Source organism: Mesocricetus auratus, unplaced genomic scaffold (assembly GCF_017639785.1).
Source record: "Mesocricetus auratus isolate SY011 unplaced genomic scaffold, BCM_Maur_2.0 Super-Scaffold_100029, whole genome shotgun sequence".
NCBI classification, from domain to species: Eukaryota; Metazoa; Chordata; class Mammalia; order Rodentia; family Cricetidae; genus Mesocricetus; species Mesocricetus auratus.
The window spans coordinates 12,539,736-12,566,617 of record NW_024429210.1 but is presented as its reverse complement, the minus strand read 5'-3'; the positions used below and the strand labels follow the sequence as shown (position 1 = coordinate 12,566,617).

The 26,882-nt window shown below is 47.9% G+C and overlaps 1 protein-coding gene across 3 annotated transcripts in view; it reads left to right on the top strand.

Annotated features, from left to right (window-relative positions):
- The window catches only part of B3gnt2 (UDP-GlcNAc:betaGal beta-1,3-N-acetylglucosaminyltransferase 2), a 192,922-nt gene that overhangs the window by 113,168 nt on the left and 52,872 nt on the right, over nt 1–26,882 (top strand). The window contains exon 1 of one of the 3 annotated variants that reach the window (XR_005871756.1): nt 1,852–2,416. The exons of the other annotated variants lie outside the window; for them this stretch is intronic. The gene's annotated coding sequence lies outside the window, so the exon portion shown is untranslated. Of the gene's footprint in view, nt 1–1,851; nt 2,417–26,882 lie in introns of those variants that run through there. 3 annotated transcript variants of the gene reach the window in all.

Below are 26,882 nucleotides of genomic sequence, written 5' to 3'. Positions count from 1 at the left end.
GTTCTTTTCTAAATGTTTCCCATGTATTCCTGTGTCTTCTTTTTCATTGTTAACTTTTATTATGGTCTATTAAGGAAAATTGAGAAAGAACTATTCTGAGATAGTCTTTCTATAGAGCTCAGGCCGGCCTTGAACTTGGGGTCCTTGTGTCTCAGCATCCCGAGAGCAGGGTTTTAGACTAAACCGAATTAGCCTTGAGTGTGCATAGTGATCAATGTCTGGGTACGTGACCTGTAACTATAGTCTCATTTACTCTGGAGGCCAAGGCAAGAGATGGGCTTGAGTTTAGGACTTCAAGGACAGCCTGGATAATAGGCTTAAAAGTGTAAAAAAAAAAAAGTGTGTGTGTGTGCGTGTGTGTGTGTGTGTGTGTGTGTGTGTGTGTGTGTGTGATCTCAGCATTGGGGACACAAAGGCAGGCAGATCTCTGTGAGTTTGAGGCCAGCATGGTCTGCAGAGTGAGCTCCAGGACAGCCAGGGATACATATATTCTATTTCTACACAACAATAACAAAAATAACTAAATAAATAAACAAACAAACAAACTCTCCTCCCCCCCAAAAAGGTGAAAAAGAATATTGTATGTGTATGTGTGGGCTGGGTGGGGTGTGCTCACATACGTGTGTGTGTGTGTGTGTGTGTGTTTATGTGTGCGGGCACCTGTGGAGGCCAGAACTCAACCTTGGGTGTTTTTCCTCAGGAGTCATCCACTTGACTGTTGGCGTTTCATACACAGCTTCTCACTGGCTTGAAACTTGTCAGGTGGGCTGGTCAGCTGGTCAGTGAGACCCAAGGATCCTGAGTCCACCTGTCGTCTTTGCATCCTCTAGGGCTGGGGTCACAGTGTATACCACCGTGCCTGACTTTATTTCCTTTTTAAAATTAATCTAGAAACTTCTAGGCTGTTGTTGTTGTTGTTACTTTTCTTGGGATTAGAGACTCAGCTGAGAACAGAGACTAGCACAGGCACTGGTTTCGCCTTTTTCCTTCACTGAACCCACTGATCGTCCCCGCCCCCCTGGTGGCTGCCACTGCTGGCTGCTGGTCTGCACTTGGAAAACACGGCCCTACACAGAATGCCCTGTTCTTTCCTATGGCCTAAGACGAGTGTTTGTGTGATGCTTTCGTGCCTGCGAAGCAGGTCTGAAAGCATCCATTATCCTACTTAATCTTTATGCACTCTCCAGACTGGGAGACTGCCTCTCTACGGATGGGTGAAGGGCTTTAGGAAATGCTGTTCCCAAATACGACAGTCTGGTGAGCCGATTCTCTTGAACTGGGACTCTTAGGAGATGGGATGCAGACAGGGGCTTTGTGTGAGCTGCTCTTACCCACCTAAAGAGCGAGCCGCCACAAGGAACATAGTTGAGAATCTTCTCCTGGGAACCTTATCCACCAAGGAAGATTAGCTGGGAGAGCAGGAAGAGGCGACCCGAACTTGACAGCAGCCCACACAATCATCCATTCTGAGGGCTACTTGGAGATACCTTTTATTGCCAGCGATAACAAGACAACTGTTATACAAGACGAAGCTCCTCCCTCTTCCCCTAGTTTGGGTGATTGCCAGGACAACTAGCTTTGATCTCGTTTTTGTTTTGTTTTTTTCCCCCATGACTCAGGATGCTGTGTAAATTTCAGTCAGCCCTTCTGCAAGTCCTGTATTTTATGGGATCCCTGGGTGTATAAGCATAACGAAATCCGGCGTTTCCCTTGTCATCTGTTTTGTGCTCATTCAATTTGTAGCCTAGGCAAAGGACCTGGGAGCGCGGAAGGACACCGTCCTGCGCCTTGCTCTCTGGGGAGAACAAAGTACAGAGCAGCCTGGTCCACCGTGCAGGCAGGAAGTGAGGAAGGACACCAGGTGCAGACCTCCAAGTCGAAACACAGGGCACTTTGGCCCGAACCTGGCTCCTAGCCCCACTTTGTGAACGGCCTCTATGCTCCAGGCTAAGTTAACCAAGATGAAGCCAGCTCTTCGTGTGTTTACTGGATTATCGTGTTCATAAATTCTCCTCATTCATTCCTGTGTTGGAATAGTTGTCTCCACCCTTTTCCAGCCCAGGTGGCTTGGTAAAAGTGGAAAGGTCTTTGTGTTATCATAATTTTTAGGTAATGAGCCTGGCCTCTGACAGCCCAAGCAAGCTGGGCTTGACCACTTGTCCCCCCAAAACCAACTAAAGACACAGATAAGAGGGAAGCTCCGAGACGGGAGATTAATCCATTGTGGCCACCCTGGGAAGAAGACCCGAGAAAGAGGTCCAGTGACCATACAGTCTCATGCTGAGGTCTAACATGAGGTTTAGGTTTAATTAGAGGACAGAAGTGTACGTCGCTGAGCAGTCCTGGCCAGCGTGTGGTCTCACTCATCACTGACCCATCACTGGCTTGGCTCCAGTCTCTCCTGCAAGGTGGTCTGGTAAGTTGGATCTGTGAGATCTCTTCCTGAGTGTTGTGAGTGATTGTGCTCCCCAAGCAACCAACATCTTGGGGGAGTTCAGCTTCAGTTCTTTGTCAAAGAATCATCCCAGCTGGGCTTGTTGACTGTTTACACCTCCTCTCAGAAGGGTCAGGAGACCCTCACCTGACTGTCCAGCCACTCTTTGCTACCCGTGGCATGAACTCCCTGCCTCTATTGCATGTGGCCTTGGGGACAGCTGGAGTATATCGGCTGGGGAATACTAGGGGAGGAGCACTCCTGAGTGGCTACGGGGAAGCCCTCATCCCTGCTGGTTTAGGCTTTTCAGCTTTAGCCAATTGTGGGAGGTGCGCCAAATCCCATTGCTTCTCCAGAGTGAACTTTGCTTTGCTGTTGAGACCGTAGGAGAAGGGGTAGACATGGCTTACATGTCACCCTGGGGGGGAATTTTAGCAAGACTGAGGCCCCAGGCTTCAGCCTTTTCCTACTTTCTACATGAGATCCCTGTGGAAATCTTCATTTCTTTGAGGCCCACTGTTTCAGTAGTCTGGTGGCCAATGGGGAGGACACACCTGTCTCTATTGTTTATCCTCTCTCCCAGCCAGCCAGCTCTGTGTGCAAGGCACATCTACTAGGGAGACTGTCAGAGCTGGGTAGATCACTGGTGGGTACGTGATGCACCTGTACTCAAGACGAGAGGTCTGTGCACTGCTTCAGTCTTCATGGTGGTCAGCCCGGTGCTGGATGTCTCCTCTGAAGACAACAGAACAGCTGACTGGGAAGGGGGCCTGCCCTGGGTTGAGGGTAGAGGTGACTTGGCTTATGTTGTCTCGTTTAAGCAAAGCATCATAAGCCGAGTGGCTTATAAACAACAAAAGTATATGTCTTACAGTTATGGGGGCTGGACAGCAGAAGATCCAGGCAGGAGCAGACCCAGTGTGTGGGGAGACTGCTTCCTGGTTCATGCATGGAGCCTTCTTGCTGTGTCCTCACATGCTGGAAGGGGCAAAGCGACTTGATGAGACCCTTTTTTATTAGAACTCTAATTCCGCTCATGACAGCTCTGTCATCATTAAAACTGTCCTCGTGGGAGTGAAGCGATCCTAAAGCCAGGTTCCCACAGTCCTTCCTCTGACTGAGACAGTGGACCACCAAATCCTGAGAAAGAAAAGGCTGAGGTCCTGGTGTAAGCCACAGGGAAGCTTGTCTCTCAGGAAGAGATTCCATGCAGTTCTGACTTGTCAGGCCACGTTACAGGAGAGACTGGAGCTAAAGGAGGGGCGGGGAGGGGCAGGGCCACCCCTCGACCAGAACCACTTAGTTATGTGCACCCCTTGCTCTCTGTTTAGACCTCCTATACCCTGAAGGTGGACTTGGAGGGTGTGATGGTTAAATATTGACTGTAAGCTTCACGGGATGTAGGATCAGCCAGGAGACACGGCTGAGGGATTGTCCTGACTGTGACAATTAAGGTGAGAAGACTCACTCAATTGTGAGCATCACCATTCCCAGGGACTGAGTAAAAAGTAGAAAGAGGACATTGCCTAACCGGGGATGCAACATGCTGGCTGCCTGTAGCTCCACCCTCATGGCCTGCACCCTTGAACTGTGAGCCAGAGCACCCCTTTTCCCCCTTAAGTTCATTTTGTCAGGGTGTATGTCATAGCAACAGGAAAGTAACTAATATGGGGTCCCTGAAGCTCAAGTTCCTCTTCCTACCATTGTCACTTTGAATAAATTTCTCTTTCCACTGTTACTAATTAGCATATAGTTAGCCTATTGAGGATGAGTGGGCCAGCCAACTTGTTAGAACATCAGGGCTTGAACTTTGATCCTAACACACTCAGTGACATCACCTTCCAAAGTAACACCTTTGCCTTAGGAATTGTATTTCGTAAGTATGACCCTGGGCTCTATAGAAAGCAGGTGGAACAATCCAGGATAGGCAAACCAGGGAGCAGCACCCCTCCATGTCCTCTGCATGAGCATCCCTCATGTCCTCTGCATCCCTCATGTCCTCTGCATCCCTCATGTCCTCTGCATCCCTCATGTCCTCTGCATGAGCATCCCTCATGTCCTCTGCATCCCTCATGTCCTCTGCATGAGCATCCCTCCATGTCCTCTGCATCCCTCATGTCCTCTGCATAGTTCCTTCCATGGTCTCTGCTTCTGATTCCTAGTTCCTGCCCTGCTTGAGTTCCTGTACTTGGCTTCCCTCAATGATGTCTAGTGATGATGATGCATAAGCCAGATAAACTCTTTCCGCTCCAGGTGGCTTTGGTCATGGTGTTTCATCCCAATAATAATAACCATACATTTCTTTTAGGTCAGAGACATAGGTTAACTCAAGTAACAATTTTAAGGAGTTGCTTAATATATATTCTGATTTATATTCCAAAAGTCAGGAAATTATTTTCATGTATTTATAGTATATTTTAAAAACTAATTGACTCTTTAGTAATTAGGTCACAAAAACAAATTACAAAAGAAATAGTGACACCATCTACTCATAATCCAATAGAAAGGTTGATAGAGCATTTATAACTGTTTCTACCATTTAACTAAGACAGAAAGAGAAAAAGCAGGGTAGAATACATGAATGAAAAGAAACAGAACACACTGTCCCGTATCACCCCACTTCGGATTAAGGCATTTTAAATTTAATTTATCTGATAGTGTTGAGGGGACACAGGGCTGATGTCATGTGTGTGCATGGAGGTCAGAGGACAACTTGTGGGAGTCTGTCCTTCCCCCGTGGCCTCCATGGACCTGGTGCAGGCTTGCTTTTACTTGGGTCATCGCACGTGTCAAGGATTCAGGAATTTTGTCTTGAAGACAAAGAGAGAAAGCCTCTCCCAGGATGGACTGAACTTGGTCTGAAGCGACTGGGCCTATTTTGAAGGCCTGGGAGCTGGGCTAGAGGAAGTGCTGACTAAAGTCAGCTTTGAAGGTCATCCCTGCTTCTAAAGTCAGCTTTGAAGGTCATCCCTGCTTCTAAAGTCAGCTTTGAAGGTCATCCCTGCTTCTGTCCCTGCCTGTGTCCTTTGCACTCCAGTTCAATGTTGATCCAGCCCAGGGGCCTCTTGATCAGGTTTGTTTTCTGCAAATTAAAGAATTAAAAGACGCACACCTTTAATCCCAGAATTCGGAAGGCAGAGGCAGGCGGATCTCTGTGAGTTCAAGACCAGCCTGGTTTACAAGAGCTAGTTTCAGGACAGCCTCCAAAGCCACAGAGAAACCCTGTCTCAAAAAACAAAACAAACAAACAAAAATAGGCAGTAGTGAAGAAGTCTTAAACCCTGGAAAAGGGAACAGACAGAATCAGCAGTTGAAGAAAGACAAGGAACACACACACACACACACACACACACACACACACACGCACGCACGCACGCACGCACGCAGCAGACACAGAGAAAAAGACCCTCTGCAGAGAAGGGCAGGGAACTCAGGAAGACAAATAATTCAATCTCTTCTCTTTCAGAGTTTTCCATCCCCTAATACGGGGTCTGTCAGTTTGAAGAGTGATAGGATGGTTGATTGTTCCACAATTATTGCATAACATGTTGTGGTGGTTTCAAAGAAAATGGCCCTCATTGGAAGAGGCGCTTTGGGGCGGTGGAGCTTTGTTGGAGTAGGTGTGGCCTCATTGGAAGAAGTGTGTCACTGTGGAGGTGGGCTTCGAAGTCTCCTATACTGATTGGGCGATGTCCTTCTGTATGCTGTGAATATATGTTTCTCTTATTGGTTGATGAATAAAACTGCTTCAGTCAATGGACAGGCAGGATTTAGCCAGGCAGGAAATCCAAACAGGGATAGAGAAAGGTAGTAGGCGGAGTCAGGGAGATGCCAAGAAACTACTGAGGAAGCAAGAGGTCTGGGCATCACAGGTAAACCAAGACCACGTGGAGACACACAGATTAATAGAAACGGGTTAATAAGAGAGAGCTAGCCAGTGAGAAGCCTGAGCCGTAGGCCGAATAGTTTATAATTAAATAAGCCTCTGTGTGTTATTTGGGGGCTGAATGGCTGCAGGGCTGGGTGGGACAGAAGCCTCCGTCTATAGCATCCTCCCCCAGAGGGGCAGGGAGGGTCACAGCATCCTCACCTGAGAACCCAGCCTTTCCAAGTCACCTTCACCATGCAGTTCTGCCCTAACTGCATATGGCCTTGGGGAAAGGAAGACTAGGGGAGGGCAACCCTATCTATGTGGCTGTAGGAAAGTCATCAGCCTTGCTGGGTAAAGACTAAAGTGCAGCCTTACCTTGGGGAGGGGGTAGCATCCACATGTGTGTAAGAAATCTCTCATCTGTGCTCTGCAGCTCAGCCCAGTAAACTCACGGGGGCCCTAGGGGGAACTTGAGTGGTACTGTACTTTGATTTGTTGTTGGCATTTCAGAGAGGTGGGGGAAGATGGTGTTTACATACCCTTCCCGGGAAAGGGGTTGTAAGAATGCTTGGCCTAGGTAGCAGGATCAGAGAAAACCAAGGATGGGTTTTGAAGAATGCCAGTATTGTCCCTGATAGGGGGAATAAGACAAACAGCTGAAGTGAAGTTCCTTGCAGGAGTTAGAGGGGTTTTGTAGAGGAGATTTTGGCGTGGTGGTTTGTTCCTATAGGACTAATGGGAGTAGTAGCCGGGGCGTGGGCAGTGCAGAAGATGAGACCTGTAACTAAGATGAGGCCACCTAAGCAGGGAGTGTGTGAGTGTGTGAGTGTGTGAGTACTCGTGTGTGAGTGTGTGTGAGTATGTGAACGAGTGTGAGTGTGAGTGTGTGAGTGAGTGTGTATGTGTGTGAGTGAGAGTATGTGAGTGAGTGTGAGTGTATGAGTGTGTGTGAGTGAGCGTGTGTGAGTATGAGTGAGTGTGAGTATGTGAGTGAGTGTGTATGAGTTTGAGTGTGTGTGAGTGTGTGTGAGTGTGTGTGAGTATGTGAGTGTGAGTGTGTGAGTATGTGTGTGTGAATGTGTGTGAGTGTGAGTGTGTATGTGTGTGAGTGAGTGTGTGGGTGTGTGAGTGTGTGAGTGAGTGTGAGTATGTGAGTGAGTGTGTGAGTGTGTGAGTGTGAGTGTGTGAGTGTATGAGTGTGTATGTGTGAGTGTGAGTGTGTGTGAGTGTGTGAGTGAGTGTGAGTGTGTGAGAGTGTGTGAGTGTGAGTATGTATATGTGTGTGAGTGTGTGAGTGAGTGTGAGTATGTGAGTGAGTGTGTGTGAGTGTGAGTGTGTGAGTGTGTGAGTGAGTGTGAGTATGTGTGTGAGTGTGTGTGTGTGTAAGTCACAGGATGGCAGTCGTCTAAGTGGTATGAAGTGGTGACACAGATGAATGATGAGTGGGCCAACCTGAGAGTATAGAGATGCTTTGAGAACAGCCAGGTGTCCAGAGAGTAGTGCAAGTCCTGGGAGTGACACATCACAGGCCGAGTGCCAGCAAGCAGCTGCAGAAGCAGCCTGGTCATTGCTATGGGTGACAAGCAATCTATCCAAAGCCAAGGCGGTGGTTGAGAGGGAGACTCAGGTGTCAGAAAGGGAACAGCATGAAAAGGGGTACGAGACTGGCTTCTTTGCGTTGGACTCCTATTAGCAGATAAACGGGGTAAAATAGAAGGGGAAACAGTGGTGGTAGCCTGCCTTTTTCTATTGCTAGGGGACCAAAATAGGAAGACAGTCTGTAAGACTCAAAAGTAAGCCTGCGAGCCCCACCTGCCCAAGGACTAGGTGACTTCCTGGGATGCTGGACGTTGTAGTTCTTGGAAAATAACAACTAAGCTATGTGGGAAAATACAGTGGCCATGTAGGTTAGTCCTTAAAAAGCCCCTGTAATATATGCCTTGGGTTGGGAATGCTAGGGAGTGGCCCTGATCAAAATCTTTCCTGGTTAAAGCTTGTTTTAAACTTGACTCAAAATTGTAGAACTGGTTTTTCTCTTGCAAATCTCAGGAGTAACATACGGAGGCCTCAGTGAGTAAGAAATGCCATTCCACCCCAGATTCTGAAGCTAGACTCTCCACTCCAGCTCCACCCCCTCCCACAGTAAACAGAGATGCTCAGTAAAGGAGATAGCAAGCATTTTTGATGGAGGCTCTTTGTTTGTTTTTGTAAGTCATGGAAACCTTTTTAAAGCTGACTTCCTATGACACTTTCTGCCTGGTCTCTGCACTCTGGTTGTGGGGTGCCCTATTTGGGAATGGGGAGGACCTGACAAGGTCTGTGCAACCCTGCTCAGGGCAAAGGGAAGTGTCCTATGGCCCACTGTTTCTTTCCTGGTTAGCTGGGAGTTCAACCTAGGGGCCACCAGTTGTTTTCTGACCTCCCTTGGAGCTCTGAGGACACCCTGGTAACAGTAACAGTGGGGGATGAGTAAAAAAAAAAAAAACCCAGAACATTAGCAGGGTTCCAACACCTAGGCTGCACAGCAAAGCCACGGTAAAGCCAGGACACTGAAGGTCAGAGTTTGGAGAGGCAGTGGAGGGACATCAGGCAATCCAGGTGTTGTGTAAGGAGACAACCAAAATGCAGCCTCCCATCTGTCAAATCCTCTTGGCCAGTCTGGCGAAACCTTGGTGCGATACCAGTTGTTACTATCATTGTCTCTGTTGTTGTCTTTGCTCTGTGTCTTGTCTTGTGTCTGGTCTCTGTGCGTCGTGACTTGGGGCGACCAACTTAGATGAAGCAAATGACTGCTATACCGCCCTACTCTTGAGAGCCACCCCTAAAACAGCAGGGCTCTGGGGGCAGGGGATCCAGTGGCAGCGTGTGTCGGGTACAGAGCGCTTGGGCTGTGGGACAGGTTTGAAGGCAAGACCCCAGCCCTGCGTAGGAGCCCGCAGGCGACCCCGCTGCGCCCGCCCGTGCAGCTGCACACCAATGAGCGTGTGCAGCCGGAGCTCCAACATCGCTCCCCGTAACCCCTTCTACTGCAGCCACCAGGGCAATTCTCCCTTGAAATCACAGCTCTGGAGGAGTGAGCAAAGTTTTGTCTGTCTGTTTTGTAAACATGCACAGTGGCCACTGCGTGTTTGTTTCTGGCTGGTCTTTTGTGTATGAAACTTGTGCTGTTTCTTCTGCTACCAGCTGCTCAGGCTCAGGGTTTAACTCTGGGCTTTCTGGCCACTGAACCTAATGTAACAGGGGTTCTAATGTCATTTGGGTATGAGTAATATTGAAGTTGCTTTATGCTATTCTACTGTATTTAAAAAAACTAGCTCTGAAATTGGGTTAGGGCTCACCCTTTTTAAGACCCAAGTGTTTGTTTGTTTGTTTGTTTTTCCAGACAGGATTTCTCTATGGCTTTGGAGGCTGTCCTGGAACTAGCTCTTGTAGACCAGGCTGGTCTCGAACTCACAGAGATCCACCTGCTTCTGCCTCCCAAGTTCCCAAGTGCTGGACTAAAGGTGTGCAGGCCTCCGCCACCACCACCCAGCCCAAGCGTGCTTTTAAAGTCTCTATGTCTGAAGAGAAAATCAGACAAGGAGAAAGAAAAATGCAGAACAGCTAAAGGGATTATTGGCTTGTACGTTTATTAGGAATGTTTAAAATCCTGTGATATCTGTAACAAAGAGTAATTTAAAACTCATAACACAGGGTTGATAGTTAAAAGTCTGGGCATAGGTAATCTTAAAGGAACCTTGAGGCATGATTCTATTTTAGGGTATAAGCAACACGATGTGATCTGCCACCATCTTTAGGCAGCCATAAGGCTACCACCACCTTTGCTGGGGTTAGGAGGGTGAAAGTCATGTGACTTCACCACCATCACTGGGCGGCCATGTGTCTGGCAGCCATGTTTGCTTGGGTTGGAGAAGACAGAGGTTATGTGACTTCACCACCATCGTGGTTAAGGGAAACCACATGGTATAGGACAACCAAGGATGCAACAGGTCTTCAAAGATACTTTAAAATTGGAATGGATTTTTGCCTGATAATTTCTGCCCTATCTTGAAAACAAAATTGATAAAGGATAGGATTAAAAAGCAATGTTTTTTATGAGGTATTAAGACTGTACCTCCATGTGTTCATATATAAGAGCGCAGCCAAACTTTGTACTATAAGAGTCACCCAGGTGGTATAGATTTTAGAACCATTGAATTGTTCGCACTGTTGGAACTTGGTTTGCCTTCTGCAAATTATGGTTGCGCCCTGTGTCTTTATTTTGATATTGCAGGAACAAACAGTTAAAAGATTTTAAACTTCTTTAACAGCAAGTTTTAGAGTTTTACAGAAAAATTAAATAAAAAGGATCTTTTTAGGAGCATCTTTTAAAAGTATTTAAGTTTATAAGGCTATGGGACACTATATTTACAAGATATTTTATTATAATGCCTTTATTAATATTTGATCTTGATAAGTAAATAAAAGGCTGCAAACTGGGGTCACGGTTATAAGCAGCAAACATTAAACACCAGAGACTAAGGTATTCCTATCTTATGATGAAGCAAAGCAGTTAACGAAGGTCCTTACCTCAGGTCTACTCGGGTTAACAGAGACTAAGGTATTCCTACCTTATGATGAAGCAAAGCAGTTAACGAAGGTCCTTACCTCAGGTCTACTCGGGTTAACAGAGACTAAGGTATTCCTATCTTATGATGAAGCAAAGCAGTTAACGAAGGTCCTTACCTCAGGTCTACTCGGGTTAACAGAGACTAAGGTATTCCTATCTTATGATGAAGCAAAGCAGTTAACGAAGGTCCTTACCTCAGGTCTACTCGGGTTAACAGAGACTAAGGTATTCCTATCTTATGATGAAGCAAAGCAGTTAACGAAGGTCCTTACCTCAGGTCTACTCGGGTTAACAGAGACTAAGGTATTCCTATCTTATGATGAAGCAAAGCAGTTAACGAAGGTCCTTACCTCAGGTCTACTCGGGTTAACAGAGACTAAGGTATTCCTATCTTATGATGAAGCAAAGCAGTTAACGAAGGTCCTTACCTCAGGTCTACTCGGGTTAACAGAGACTAAGGTATTCCTATCTTATGATGAAGCAAAGCAGTTAACGAAGGTCCTTACCTCAGGTCTACTCGGGTTAACAGAGACTAAGGTATTCCTATCTTATGATGAAGCAAAGCAGTTAACGAAGTTCCTTACCTCAGGTCTACTCGGGTTAACAGAGACTAAGGTATTCCTATCTTATGATGAAGCAAAGCAGTTAACGAAGGTCCTTACCTCAGGTCTACTCGGGTTAACAGAGACTAAGGTATTCCTATCTTTTGATGAAGCAAAGCAGTTAACGAAGGTCCTTACCCTCAGGTCTACTCGGGTTAACAGAGACTAAGGTATTCCTATCTTATGATGAAGCAAAATAGTTAACGAAGGTCCTTACCTCAGGTCTACTCGGGTTAACAGAGACTAAGGTATTCCTATCTTATGATGAAGCAAAGCAGTTAACGAAGGTCCTTACCTCAGGTCTACTCGGGTTAACAGAGACTAAGGTATTCCTATCTTATGATGAAGCTGAAAGACCCCAGGCGGGGGACTTTCACGGGAGGGAGACCCGAACCCAAGGAACACCGAGACCACGAGCTTGGATGCAACAGCAAGAGGCTTTATTGATAATACACGGGTACCCGGGGCATCTCAGTCTCGGGAACTGAGAGCCCCGAGCTGGGGACTCAGGGGTCCTTTTATAGCAAAAAGCGGAGTACAGAAGCAAGAAGCCTAGTTACAGGACCCTGATTGGACAATGAGGCCGGGGCTCACAGAATGAGGGCTATTGAGGTTTCTCTCAGAACTCAAGTCTCGGCCTTGGCCCTATCTGAGGAACAATAGGTCTCTGTGCCTGCCCAATCTTGCTGGGCTGGCTATGCGGACGCTATGCAGATAGCAGACACCTGTGTCCTGCCTGGACAGAGATAGTAGTGACTATTCAGCTGTAAAGACCTTGAGCTGAGCTTCTTTCTGATCAAAAAAATGACTATTCGGTCGAGCTGTGGGGGAAAGGAATTTTCCATAGGCCTCAGCCACCTGTGCTGGGCCGGGGTCTTTCATTCCCCCATTGCTCTTGTAACTGAATGAAATCTTTCATTCAGAGGTTTCTGCCATCTCGAAATCCCTTTGCTTTAGCTGCTGGTATTGTTGAGTCAAAACCAGTGATTGTACAATTGATAACCTTTCCTTTATAAACTGGATTAATCTGTTTAAGATGCATGGCCCAAACATCAGAATCAGCAATATAATGATCAGGGGTCCCATAATGGTGGATATGAGAGTTGAATACCAAGGGGACCTGTTATACCAATTCTGAAACCATCCCTGTTGGGACTCAATTAATTGGTGGTACTTTTGGCGTCTTTCTTTTATTTTAGCCAGGTTATCTCTTACCACTCCGGTATGGTCTGCGTAAAAGCAGCATTCTTCTTTAAGGGCCGCACAAATTCCCCCCTGCTGTAAAAATAAGAGGTCTAGTCCCCTTCTGTTTTGGAGGGCTACTTCTGCCAGGGAGGACAGAGACTTCTCCAGGGCAGCGACAGATTCCTCTAAAGACCGAATATCTGCACGCATTACTTGTTGTAGGAGTTGGAACTGTTTAGTTTCCTGCAGTGCGGCAGTACCGGTTCCTATTCCTGCTGCTATGCCTCCCATGGTTAATCCTCCTAGTAGGATGGCAGTAGTGATGGAGATAGGTTCCCTCTCACTGCGGCCAGTTCTTATCAAGTCATAGTCAGAGGGGTGGTAAATTACCTTAGGCCATAATTCGATCAGAACACAATAGTCAACGGTGGCATCTAGTACCGTGGTGGAGACACAAGGGGTTAATCCAGTGTTGCATGCCCAATATGTCCCATTGGGGGCTATCAAGTAGCGGCCACTTTGGGGCAAAGGCTCAGTGGCATTGCATAGTCCTTGATGCGTGGCGGGGACGTTACCTATACATAGCCCCTTTCCAGACACTTCTGAGATGGTTAATTTATGTTGCATGGCTGCCCCACAAAGAGCCTCGGCTGTGGCCTGATTTGTATATTCGCCCACAACCGCTAAGCCTTCATAATAGGGAGGTTGCGGAGTCAGACAAAGCCAGCATTCCTTAGTCTTATCTGGGCGAGTTAAATTCAGAGTGGCATATGTCCCTTTGATTAGGGCTAATATTCTATCTCCCGTGCCTTCAAGGGGGGGTACCCGAGGAGGGGGGTTTGGGAGTGCTTTCTGTAGGCGCGGGAGCGGCTGTGGTTTTAGGCAGGGTCAGGGGCCTGGTATCAGCCTTGGGCATGAGTAGTCTAGGCTGCTTTTGATCAGCAAGGACCTGGTTAGGGCCTATGGCCTGTGGATTAACCGGAGCCACCTTACATCTGATTGTAAAGATTACCCCCCTGTCTGTCCCATATAGATACCAACGCAAACCCCAGGTATACCCAGTCTGCCAGTCCGGGGCTTGCTTTCCCTGCGCAGTGAAGGAAATGGCAAGGGGCATACCTATCATTCCAGATTGTCCTTTGTCCCAGCCTCTGCGTACCTGTATTTTATCCCAGGATGAGGATGGCCTCCAATACGCATCCCCTGTAGTCTCGCACCCCCCAAGCTGCACAGAAAAAGGAATCATGTCCCCCACATTTCCGGGCCTGTTGCCAGGTACGTCCATCTTGGGGGCAGACATAGAAGTCCTGTGAATGTAGCTGCTCTCTGGCTCTGCGACTAACACACCCGGGGGTGGTTTCTCTAGGGTCCATGAATATGAATGTACGTCGATGTCTGTAAAGGTGGGAACCACTGACGCATGCCTTTGGGTGGCAATGGGGAATGTCCCAAGTGTTCAACCCTGCTACCAAATCACAAAATTCAGGCCATAGAGTAGGCCACCATGTCCCAAGTGCATGTGGTTCCGTGACAGCATAAATGACCTCCCCCATCTGGGAGAGAACCTCCCAGGTTAATTTATAAACGGTATGGGGACTGGAGTCCATACCAGTGTTTGATTTTATGAGGAGGGCTATTAGCAGGAGGGAGGGGAGCGGGTAAGTTTTATTTTTAAAGGATTTTGAGTGCGTTGAGCTTTCCATCCTGGGTCCGGATCCTCAGGGAAGGCAGCTTTTACGTGCCAGGCATGTATCCAAGCAGCAATCCCGTCCACCTTGAGAGCAGTAGGGGTGGTCAACAGGACCGTGTATGGTCCCTTCTAGCGGGGTTCAAGGTTCTTAGCCTGGTGGCGCCGGACCCAAACGCTGTTCTCGGTAGGCTTGGGCCAGAGGCTTCCAGACTTCCTGCTGGACCAGCTGGAGTGCCTGCAGGTGAGCTTGAAGAGAGGAGGAATTGGCATAGTCAGAAATATCTTGGTCAAAGAACTGAACAAAGGGAATGGTGGTTCCATATAACATCTCAAAAGGGGTGAGGCCATGGGGGCCCGGTGTATTCCGGGCACAATAGAGGGCAAGGGGGAGCAAGAGGACCCAGTCTTTAGTGCCAGCTGCCAGCGATAATTTAGTTATAGTCTCCTTAATGGTTCTATTTATTTGTTCTACCTGTCCTGAGCTTTGGGGTCAGTAAGCACAATGTAATCTCCAATTAATCCCCAACAAGGTGGCCACAGACTGACTTACCTGAGAAACAAAGGCAGGTCCGTTGTCTGTCCCCAATACCTGTGGCATTCCGTAACGGGGGAAGATTTCTTCAAGAAGTTTCTTGGTGACCACCTTCGTCGTCTCGTGCTTGGTGGGGTAGGCTTCAGTCCATCCCGAGAAGGTGTCAACAAAAACCAGGAGGTCTGTGAAATCTATTTCCCAGTGCACCCCAGGCCGGTGCCCCCGAGCTCGGGTCCCCATGGGTAGCTTTAGCCTGGTCATATTGACGCGGGCGCAGGCGTCACATTGCTCAGTCACTTGTTTTATTATTTCTTCTATTCCCAAAAGGTGGCAAGTATTTTCTTCCCGGGCTAACAGTTCTCTCATTTTCCTGGAACTCAAATGAGTGAGTTTGTGTAGGCTGTTAACCAGATATCTAGTCATTAGGCGGGGAAGGACAGTTTTTCCTTGATAGGTCCAGAGACCATCATGTACTCGGGTCGCCCCCAGTCTTTTCATGGCTTTGATGTCTTTTATCTCATAGTCCCATGACGGGGAGGTCTTCTCAGAAGCCTCATTAGTTACAGGGACTACAGCTGCCTGGAGGAGGTGACTGCTGCTTTTCATGGCCAGGGCAGCCTCCCGGGCGGCCAGGTCTGCCCTCCGGTTTCCCCGGGCGACTGGGCTGTCGCCTTTCTGATGCCCTGGGCAATGTATAATACTGAGGGCGATTGGCAAGTGCAGAGCCTCTAAGAGGGCCAGGATTTCCTTTTTGTTTTTAATGTCTCTGCCCTCTGAGGTCAATAGCCCCCTTCGCCTATAAATTTCACCATGGATGTGAGCGGTGGCAAAAGCATAGCGGCTGTCTGTGTAGACAGTGAGTTTCTTACCTTCTGCCAGTCTCAGGGCCTGTGTCAAGGCAATCAGTTCTGCTCGTTGGGCTGATGTTCCTGGCGGCAAGGCCTCGGCCCAAATTGTTTCTGACTCAGTTGTCAATGCAGCACCGGCTTTCCGCTCTCCTTGATGTACAAAGCTGCTTCCGTCCGTGAACCAGACAAGGTCAGGGTTGGGAAGGGGTTGATCCGTGAGGTCAGCTCTCGTCCCATGGACCTCAGCCAGGACCTGCAAGCAGTCATGAGTCTCTGATTCCCCGGGGAGGGGAAGTAGCGAGGCGGGGTTCAGGGTCACTGGAGCCCCGAAGTGAATTCGGTCCTTGTCCAGCAACAAAGTCTGGTAATGGGTCATCCTGGCATTGGTGAGCCAGCGGCCCGGTGGCTGCCTGAGCATAGATAGTCAAAGGCTGCCCCAACGTCAATTTGTCAAAGGGTTCAGTCAGATCAGGTAACCCCAGAGCTGGGGAGCTGAGCAGAGCCTTCTTGATGTCCATGAAGGCTTTCTCCTGGCTCTCCCCCCAGTCAAAGTTGTCCCAAGATTCCCAGGTCTGCATCCTGCCATTCAAAGGCAAACAGTGGCTGACTGTCTTTGTGTAACCGCAGGCAGAAGAAGGCATCCTTTAAATCCAGGACTGAGTATCAAACATAGTCAGGTGGCAGTCCACTCAGGAGGTTATAGGGATTGGGGACCATGGGGTGTATGTCCTCAACCCGCTTATTGACTTCCCGGAGGTCCTGGACCGGCCTATAGTCATTGGTTCCTGGCTTCTTGACTGGCAACAGGGGAGTGTTCCAGGGGGACCGGCAGGGGGTTTGGGTCTCTGAAAGGTCCTTCTTTCTAAGTGAGGCCCCCTTTGTCCCTCTCTCTACCTATCCTGTCTCTGCGACTACTGTGGCCAACAGTTTAGTCATTTCTCTGTTACCCTTCTTGTCCCTTGCTATCCTGTCTCTGACATTCTGTTTCCATCTTTTCTCTCTCTCTCTCTGAGCCTCTCTTTTATTAAAAAAATGCGTTCTGTCTCCCTCAATACATCTGGTAGTGTATACCCCTGTCATATGGGTTATACATTCTGTAAGCTTCCTTAAGTCTTTCTAAAAAAATGTAGCTGGCGATTCCTCTGCCTTCTGAACTATCTGTCTTACCTGGGCCAAATTTGTAGGACACCCCCGGAGACCCGCTACAAGCAACTGGCAATAATAGATGGGTCCTACCTGCCTCAATGGTGAAGTCCCAGTCTGGGCGGTCAAGGGGGAAAGCAGCATCGTCATTTGGAAGCTGCATAGGTTGTCCATTTGTCCCAGGAACATTCTTCCGGGCTTCAAGAAGGATCCGCTATAGTGAGAACCGAATCTAATAGATCAGTCAGTCTCACGGGGTCTGCTGAAAAGGAGGGGTTATTATTTTCCCAGTTATAAAGATCTGAGGCAGAGAACGGCCAGTACTGCAACTGGCCATCATGGCCCGTCCGGAGGCAGGGCGGTTTAATCCGGAGCGGGCTGAGGCTACGGCGCCGCCCGGAAGGGCCGGAGCGTCTGCCGGGGAGCGGGGGCGTGGCGGCCGCTCTCTGACCCGGTCCATCGCGGGCCGCAGGGAGGCAGACACAGCTCCCCTCGCATTGTCGCCGGTCGCGCCGTCACATTCAGGGCGCCCTTCGCGCAGCGGCCGGGACGCTGAACGCGAACCGGAAATGAGCCGCAGCCCGAGCGGTGCCGCAGCGGCGGCGGCGGGGGTTAGGGAAGAGGAGGGGAAGGGAGGGTCATAGACCGGCACTTCCCAGGTAACTATATAGGGTACTTGGTCCGGGTGGCCCTGGGGTCCAGGATCCATGACTTTCTCTTTCACCTGGAAAATAATTTGAGGGTTAAAGGTGCCATCTCGTGGCCAGCCAACATCAAAAGTTGGCCATTCAGAAGAGCAAAAGGTGATCCATTGCTTCTTGCGCACATCGACAGTCCGGTTACGAGCATCTCGAGAGCGATGACAAACGACATTCAGACGGACGAACAGATAAGAAACAAAAACAAACAGATTTTCGCTGCGCGGCTTTGACAAAAGTCAAAAGCAAATTCAGATCGGGGACGGGGGCCTTGTGCTCCCGTCCTTGTCCCCTATCAGGATGGAAACTCCCTCGGCCAGCGGGACTTCCCCAAACAGACGGGGCAGATTCCTAGGCATCTACCCCAAACAACTGAGTCCCTAAGGACTCCCAGATACAAACGGGGCAGATTCCTAGGCATCTACCCCAAACAAACGGTTCCTTAAGAACCCCAAATACAAACGGGGCAGATTGACATCCACCCCAACAAATGAGTACTCCAAATACAAACGGGGCAGATTGACATCCACCCCAACAAATGAGTACTCCAAATACAAACGGGGCAGATTGACATCCACCCCAACAAATGAGTACTCCAAATACAAATGGGGCACCCAAACAAATGAGTACTCCAAACGCTACCAGGACGTCTCCTGGAGCTTACAAATGCATACAGCTGTATACTACAAACGCAGGCGCGAGAAAATAACAGGCATAGACAAACAGCAGACAACAGAAACAACAGAAATTTAGTCCGGACAATTCTTACCTCCCAGAAGTGGGTCGGTGGTCCCTGGGCGGGGTCTCACTTCCTGGCCAACGCACCAAATGAAAGACCCCAGGCGGGGGACTTTCACGGGAGGGAGACCCGAACCCAAGGAACACCGAGACCACGAGCTTGGATGCAACAGCAAGAGGCTTTATTGATAATACACGGGTACCCGGGGCATCTCAGTCTCGGGAACTGAGAGTCCCGAGCTGGGGACTCAGGGGTCCTTTTATAGCAAAAAGCGGAGTACAGAAGCAAGAAGCCTAGTTACAGGACCCTGATTGGACAATGAGGCCGGGGCTCACAGAATGAGGGCTATTGAGGTTTCTCTCAGAACTCAAGTCTCGGCCTTGGCCCTATCTGAGGAACAATAGGTCTCTGTGCCTGCCCAATCTTGCTGGGCTGGCTATACGGACGCTATGCAGATAGCAGACACCTGTGTCCTGCCTGGACAGAGATAGTAGTGACTATTCAGCTGTAAAGACCTTGAGCTGAGCTTCTTTCTGATCAAAAAAATGACTATTCGGTCGAGCTGTGGGGGAAAGGAATTTTCCATAGGCCTCAGCCACCTGTGCTGGGCTGGGGTCTTTCAAAGCAAAGCAGTTAACGAAGGTCCTTACCTCAGGTCTACTCGGGTTAACTAAGACTAAGGTATTCCTATCTTATGATGAAGCAAAGCAGTTAACGAAGGTCCTTACCTCAGGTCTACTCGGGTTAACAGAGACTAAGGTATTCCTATCTTTTGATGAAGCAAAACAGTTAACGAAGGTCCTTACCCTCAGGTCTACTCGGGTTAACAGAGACTAAGGTATTCCTATCTTATGATGAAGCAAAGCAGTTAACGAAGGTCCTTACCTCAGGTCTACTCGGGTTAACAGAGACTAAGGTATTCCTATCTTATGATGAAGCAAAGCAGTTAACGAAGGTCCTTACCTCAGGTCTACTCGGGTTAACAGAGACTAAGGTATTCCTATCTTATGATGAAGCAAAGCAGTTAACGAAGGTCCTTACCTCAGGTCTACTCGGGTTAACAGAGACTAAGATATTCCTATCTTATGATGAAGCAAAGCAGTTAACGAAGGTCCTTACCTCAGGTCTACTCGGGTTAACAGAGACTAAGGTATTCCTATCTTATGATGAAGCAAAACAGTTAACGAAGGTCCTTACCCTCAGGTCTACTCGGGTTAACAGAGACTAAGGTATTCCTATCTTATGATGAAGCAAAGCAGTTAACGAAGGTCCTTACCTCAGGTCTACTCGGGTTAACAGAGACTAAGGTATTCCTATCTTATGATGAAGCAAAGCAGTTAACGAAGGTCCTTACCTCAGGTCTACTCGGGTTAACAGAGACTAAGGTATTCCTATCTTATGATGAAGCAAAGCAGTTAACGAAGGTCCTTACCTCAGGTCTACTCGGGTTAACAGAGACTAAGGTATTCCTATCTTATGATGAAGCAAAGCAGTTAACGAAGGTCCTTACCCTCAGGTCTACTCGGGTTAACAGAGACTAAGGTATTCCTATCTTATGATGAAGCAAAGCAGTTAACGAAGGTCCTTACCTCAGGTCTACTCGGGTTAACAGAGACTAAGATATTCCTATCTTATGATGAAGCAAAGCAGTTAACGAAGGTCCTTACCTCAGGTCTACTCGGGTTAACAGAGACTAAGGTATTCCTATCTTATGATGAAGCAAAGCAGTTAACGAAGGTCCTTACCTCAGGTCTACTCGGGTTAACAGAGACTAAGGTATTCCTATCTTATGATGAAGCAAAGCAGTTAACGAAGGTCCTTACCTCAGGTCTACTCGGGTTAACAGAGACTAAGGTATTCCTATCTTATGATGAAGCAAAGCAGTTAACGAAGGTCCTTACCTCAGGTCTACTCGGGTTAACAGAGACTAAGGTATTCCTATCTTATGATGAAGCAAAGCAGTTAACGAAGGTCCTTACCTCAGGTCTACTCGGGTTAACAGAGACTAAGGTATTCCTATCTTATGATGAAGCAAAGCAGTTAACGAAGGTCCTTACCTCAGGTCTACTCAGGTTAACAGAGACTGATTTCATAATGTATGTCCTTGTTTTTGCTAACTTTGTTAAACTATAGCTATTTTGGTAAACTGAGTCATACAAAAACTGTTATATTCTATAATGATACACCATGGACCAGGAAGGTGCCAATCTCCCTATGGACTCTGTTTATGAAGAGACCTTTCGAAACTGTTAAAGAGGATTAAGTTCTAATATGTTCAGAACTATACTTGTGTAGTCATGCTAAGCACTAATAGAATTAAGGAAAAGGCTGTATTTAGCCTCCTGAATATGTTTTCAAGGTATAGCCTAAAGTAAGTAACTAAAAACAAGCAAGGCTGTTTAGCTCAGATGTACTTAATAGATAACAGTCCTCAAATGTGTCAGAGATCTAATGAATACGGCATGCAGATCTGCTGAATATGTTTAAGCTTACTACAACAGACAGAGACCCCAGCTCCTAGTAGTAGTGATTCCCCGCATCTCCAAGAAGACAATGAGGCTAACCACTGGGAAAGACTGCTCCAATGCCTCACCTGCTACCAAGACTCAAACCAAATTGTGGACCATCAGGACGCTGGAGAGCTGATTGCCCCACTTTGTCTAGACAAAGTAAGGTCAGTCCCCCATGTTCCTCCTCCATAGGAAGGTCTCTCACCTTCTGGACCAGGCAGCTGAACACTGGTACTGTCCTGGTATCTCTGCTCCCAATGCCACAGAGACCACAGGAGCTGGGATGACCATCTAGGTAATGGAGTAGTGTCTGTCGATACACAGATCGTTTGAGTTATATTTTCTGCTGTTATTTATCCTTCTCAGCTCTCTGGTGACATCGACAACAAGGCTAGCTGTAGCTTTGTCAGCTTAGCAGCAGCAAGACACTGACTCCTTCCCACAAGGCTGCAGCCACATTGTTAGCTCGTCTAAAGTCACCAGGTCCTCGTGAGAAAAGCAGGCAGAGCTGCCTTGCCAACAGGCTTCATATTAAAGGACAAGCAGGCTTCAGTGCAACTTTCTACTAAAGGAACATGATTTGCAATGACTGTTCTCAGTAATAACTACTCATGTCTCTGGTAAATGATAAGATGGTGGGATAAAGAGTTCTAGGGTCTAAGAAAATGTTCTAAGAACTATGAAGACCTAGGGATATAAAAGCTTACATAAGCTCCTAGAGTCTCAAAAATGATTTAAGATGCATAAATGCAAGTTGTAAAGGTATGAGAATTATGTAAGGTGTATAAAAATGAAAAATGTTTTAGATCTCTCCCCTTCTGTGCTATTATTATCCTAAGATTTCAAAGGTTCAGAGTTTTAATGTCCATAAATGGAGTTTTGATAAGCTGGTGGGGCACGGACTGCTTACTATTCAGTCATAAGCTCAAGATTTTAAATTTCCTTTGGTTGCATTCTAAATATAACTTAAAGATATTTCTCATTGTGCTAAAAACGTAGTCTTAGCTCTCTGGACAGAGGAAAAAAAAGTGCATGCTTTTTAACCCAAAAGCTATAGTTTTTGATGAGAGTGACAGGCATGAGTCTACCCGAGCTAGTTTACAGAGTAGATTTCAATCAGATTAATTCTAATATATCTAGGAAATTTATCTCTTTCTTTACACTAAATATTCATGTAAGCTTCAGGGAATCTAAGAAGTCATAGACTTGGATCCACCTGTCACAGGTCAAGTAGACTCCAGATAAATATAGTACAAGTCTCCCAACCCATCTTCCTAAAAATGGGGTCTCGGCCCCTGGTCTCAAGGTTCTGCCCCTTCCCCAATTACTAGGACTATGGGCATGAAAATTCCAAAATGAGATTTTCCTTTAATTTCCCAAATTTTGACTTCTGTTCCTAGTCTATATCTGTCTCTGCAGATTTCCACTTGGCTGAGAGACAGCATCCAGGGATCACTGAAGGAAGTGAGGGCAGGAACTCAGGGTAGGTACCCCGGGGCAGGTGACGATGCAGAGAGGAGCTGCGTACTGGCTTTGCTCCTCATGGCTTGCTCAGCCCCATTTCTTATAGGACCAAGGACCACCAGCAGGGATGGCCCCACCCACAGTGGACTGGGCCTTTTCACATCAACCATTAAGAAAATGCCCTACCTGCTTGCCTACAGCCTCATCTTCTATGGAGGTATTTTCTCTACTGAGGTTCCCTCCTCTGCAATGACTCTAGCTTATGTCAAGTTGACCTAAAACCAGCCAGTTCAGGTGGAAAGGCCCAAGAGGGCTTTGAGTGAGCCAAGATACATACGGGAAGGTGTGGTAGCTTGGGATACAGTTCTAGAATATCTGCTGACTTTATACTGCAACAGATGTAACTGGATCTCCACCAGTGTCCATGAAACTGTGCACCTCATAAAGGGAGTGGGCCAAAGGTCATTTGGTCAACCCTCCTTCTGGGTGGTACAAACCCGAATGCCACAAAAGTGGCATGAGTATTTACCTCAGGGAGGGGTGGTTCAGAAAATTCTGTCCTCAATGCCAGGCAGGCAGTCCTGGAGTCAATGCCATTTCAAGCCACCGAGCCTCTCCCTTCACTTCTTGTAATTGATCCTTCAGCCAAGCCTGATTGTGGTGGTTAGAATGAGAATAAAGCCCCCATGGACTCACATATGTGGATGTTTGGTTCCCAGTTCGTGGACTGTTTAGGAAGGATTAGAAGGTGTGGCCTTGTGGAGGGGGTATGTCACTGGGTGATGGGAGATGTCATTCTGAAATCTGTCTCTTATTGGTCATTGAATAAAGCACTGTTGGCCAATAGGGAAGCAAGATAGGTGGGACTAGGAGTCGAGGAGGACTCTGGGAAGGAGAAACACAGAGAGCCAAGATGTAGCCGCCATAGGGGTAAGAAGTCCAGGCCCTTTCTCCGGTAAGAGAAATACTTAGATTAACAATTGTGGAGTAAATACTTAAGTCAGAGCTAGCCAGTAAGAAACCAAGCAAATGGCCAACAGCTTCATAAGTAATATAGCCTCCTGTGTGTTCATTTGGGACTGATGCGGCTCTGGAACCAGGCTGGCGGGAAGGCTTCTCTCTACAACTGGGGTAGGGTTGGAGGTTTCAGTAGTCCACACTAGACCCGGTCTGTCTGTCTGTCAGCCTCCTGCAGATCGGGGCATGAGCACTCAGCTGCTTCTCCAGGGTCATGCCTGCCACCATGCTGCCTGCCATGATAATCCTGGACTAACCCTCTGCAACTATAAGCAAGGACCTGATTAAATGTTTTCTTCTATATGCCGCCTCAGCCAAAACGTCTCTCCACAGCAACAGAACAGTAACTGACTAAATGTAGGTGCCCCCAAGGGATGCCCCCGACTCCTGTTGATGCCTTGTACATGGATGGTACCAGCAGGGCTGCCAATCAAGAGTCAGTTGTGGCCGTGCAAGTCTCTGAGTATGAGGCTAGCCTGGTCTTTAGAATGAATTCCAGCACATTCAAGGCTACACAGAAATCCTGTGTCAAAAAGGAAGAAAGAAAGACAGACAGACAGAAAAAAGAAAGACAGACAGACAGACGGACGGACAGACAGACAGAAAAAAAGAAAGATAGACAGACGGACAGACAGACAGAAAGGAAGAGAAAAGGAACGAAAGGAATGGGTAATGGTGGCAATGGAAACGCACAAAGGCACTGTGAGCTGGAGAGCAGAAGGAGAGTGTGGACAGTGGACTGAGTGAGGAGCTGTATGGATAACAGAAACAACACAGAGCTTTGGCTCCTAACAGTCTCTGCTGAAGTTGGGTGCTATTCAAAGTCCTGAACTTCTGAATGGCGCAGTGGAATGAAGAAAGTTGTCGGATGATGGGAGGGGCACTGAGGGACAGTGGACAGGGAAGGAAATATCCAGCAAGCTAGAGCAGGAACTGAACTCTTCTGGTGTTTGTCACGTGGCAGCCAATCTGCCTTCTGGGACTGCCAGGGTATCGGGAAGTGCCTTTATCAAGGTAAGGGCCATCTGCCCCCAGGTGCCCCCAAGGTGGCTTGCTGGCTTCATATAAAGTGTGGTAACAGCATGAAAAGCCAGCATAAAAAAATAAGTCCACACTACTGGTGTTGCAGTAAAATGCTCTGGCAGATGCTGCCCGGCCCCCGAGGCTTCTTGTTGATTACAGCCTTAATAGATGGATTCTATGATGGGACACATGCATAAGTAACCTCTGCCTGGTGGGGGACAGGCAGACAGACCATGTAGGGCCCTACCAGGCAGTGAGGTGTGAAGGTGTGTTCTCACTTGTGTAGAGGTTAGGCTGCCATCAGGGGCCTTACCGAGTCAGTGTCATGCATGGTGGCCCACAGAGAGCTGACAGTGACGGGACACACCCCAAGGGGGTGGGGTCAGTTGAGAGGAAATGGGTTGTTGACGACACAATTGAAAGCCTTAAGTCCCGAAGGAACCCTATGCAGGGGGGAGAGGCCCCTCCTAGAAGCCACACAGTTTCTAAGTGAGAATCTCAGAGGCACCCAAACAATAAAGATTATTGCTTCTGATGCTGATTGCACATTAAAACTAGATGCTAAGACCCTAACTGCTAAAGACACCACGGCCTGTGAGCTTTACAAAGGGAGAAGTTGGCCGGGCGGTGGTGGCGCACGCCTTTAATCCCAGCACTCGGGAGGCAGAGGCAGGCGGATCTCTGTGAATTCGAGGCCAGAGCTGGACCGACAGCCTCCAAAACAATACAGAGAAACCCTGTCTCGTAAAACCAAAAAAAAAAAAAAAAAAAAAAAAAAAGAAAGAAAGAAAGAAAAAAACAGAGAGAAGTCAACCTGGGGTTAAGCTGGAAACGGTCCATTGACTGGCGCTCACGTCGACGCTATTCGGATCCGGATCCGAGGAGAGGACTGTTGCCACAGTCCTGCTTAATGATGGGCCCAACGGTGCTGCTCCATCAGCACGCCAAGCAGGACGTGCCCGCCAGTCTGTACAGCCAACAGCATTCTAGTGGGGCTCAAGGCCTGCTCTGTGGGGAGGGGAATCCTGTTGTTGAGGAAAGTGGCAAGTGCTAAGCCCCAGGGGGAGGAGCCTTGTTGGACGGTTTTAACGGAAGGCGCCTTCTAAGCATTTGTGTTTACACCTGCAAGCTATGCCTATAGTCAGGGCCTGTTTGGATATTTTTCCATTTTTCTATTTTCTTCCCTTTCATTTGTGTTTGGTAGTAGAAGGGATATCGCTGAGACTTGCTGACAGCCATGTTCTAGAGATAAAGGTATGAACAAGAGGGCACAAGGATTCAGTGCCTCTTGCCGGAGTGGGAAAAATACAAATATCTGTCACCCGCTCCAGGCCCAGGGATCCTAACGGAAAACGGGGATGGAATGAGTGTAAGAAGAGATAAGAGTGCTGTATAGGACTATCGGAGCCAACAACTGCCATCTTTGGGCTTCAGCTATGCTTTGCAAATCATCTTTCTAGCTGGTCCTGTTGACTGTTGACATCCTCTCATGGAGGAACAGTCAGGGTGGGCCACAGGACCTTACCTGAGTATCTAGCCCCTCCATATCACCTGTTGTATGCAGTTCTGCCCTGATTGCACATGGCCTTGGGGAGGGGCTGGGGCATATGGGGAGGGGAGCTAGGGGAGGAGCTCTATTTATGTGACTGTGGGAGAAGCACCCACACTCCAGCTCATAAGCTCTCTCCAGTGCTCTGTAAGTAGGTGCAGTAACTCAGGAGTGCCCAGGGTGAACTTTGGTGAACAAAACAAATACCTTGGTTTGTTGTTGGAATCTTAGGGAGGGGGATACAGAATTTCAACAACACCCTGTCAATGATGTCACCAGTTTACAATCACTTGGGCAGAACATAACCCCCCACCTTTAACCCAGGAGACATGGGCTCTATGAAGAGGCATACCATATAATCAACTAGCGACACCGCCCACCCCTCTAAAAACATCCACTACAAACCAGTTGTGAGGAGATCTGAGCTCACAGTTCTTCATGAGTCAGCCACTCAGCAAACCTTTCTTTTCACAAAAACCTCAGTCTCATGACACCGGCTCTTATATGTGACTTGCCCAAAGTCCCCACTCAGTGACAGTTTCTGGCAACCCAAGTAGGACTTTGAGTCCTCTGGCTGCCAGTGGTTCTGGTCCCCAGTGGTTCTGCTGTGAGGCCGGAAGTCTGCCTCCCTACCTCAGTGCTGTGGAACACCTGTGCCAACTTCCTTTTTGAAAAAAGAAAAAACAGTGTTTCTAGGCCAGTACACCGCAAGGGCAGCTGTGGCTCTCTAGTTCAAGGGTAGATGCAAGCCCTCTGATTTCGGCTTTGGGGGGTGGCTGGGAGGGTAGACAGGTAGGCGAAATAACTAAACTACAGATGATTCCAGTTTCTGGTATCTGATTTAGAAGCAGAGTAATAAGGGCTGTTTAGTGCAATGTTTTGTCTGTTAGTTTATTAGTCTATGTTTGAGGTCGTTGGCTTTGTCATTAGCTTAAACCCAGAAATGACTGACTGCCTGTTTCCTTGTC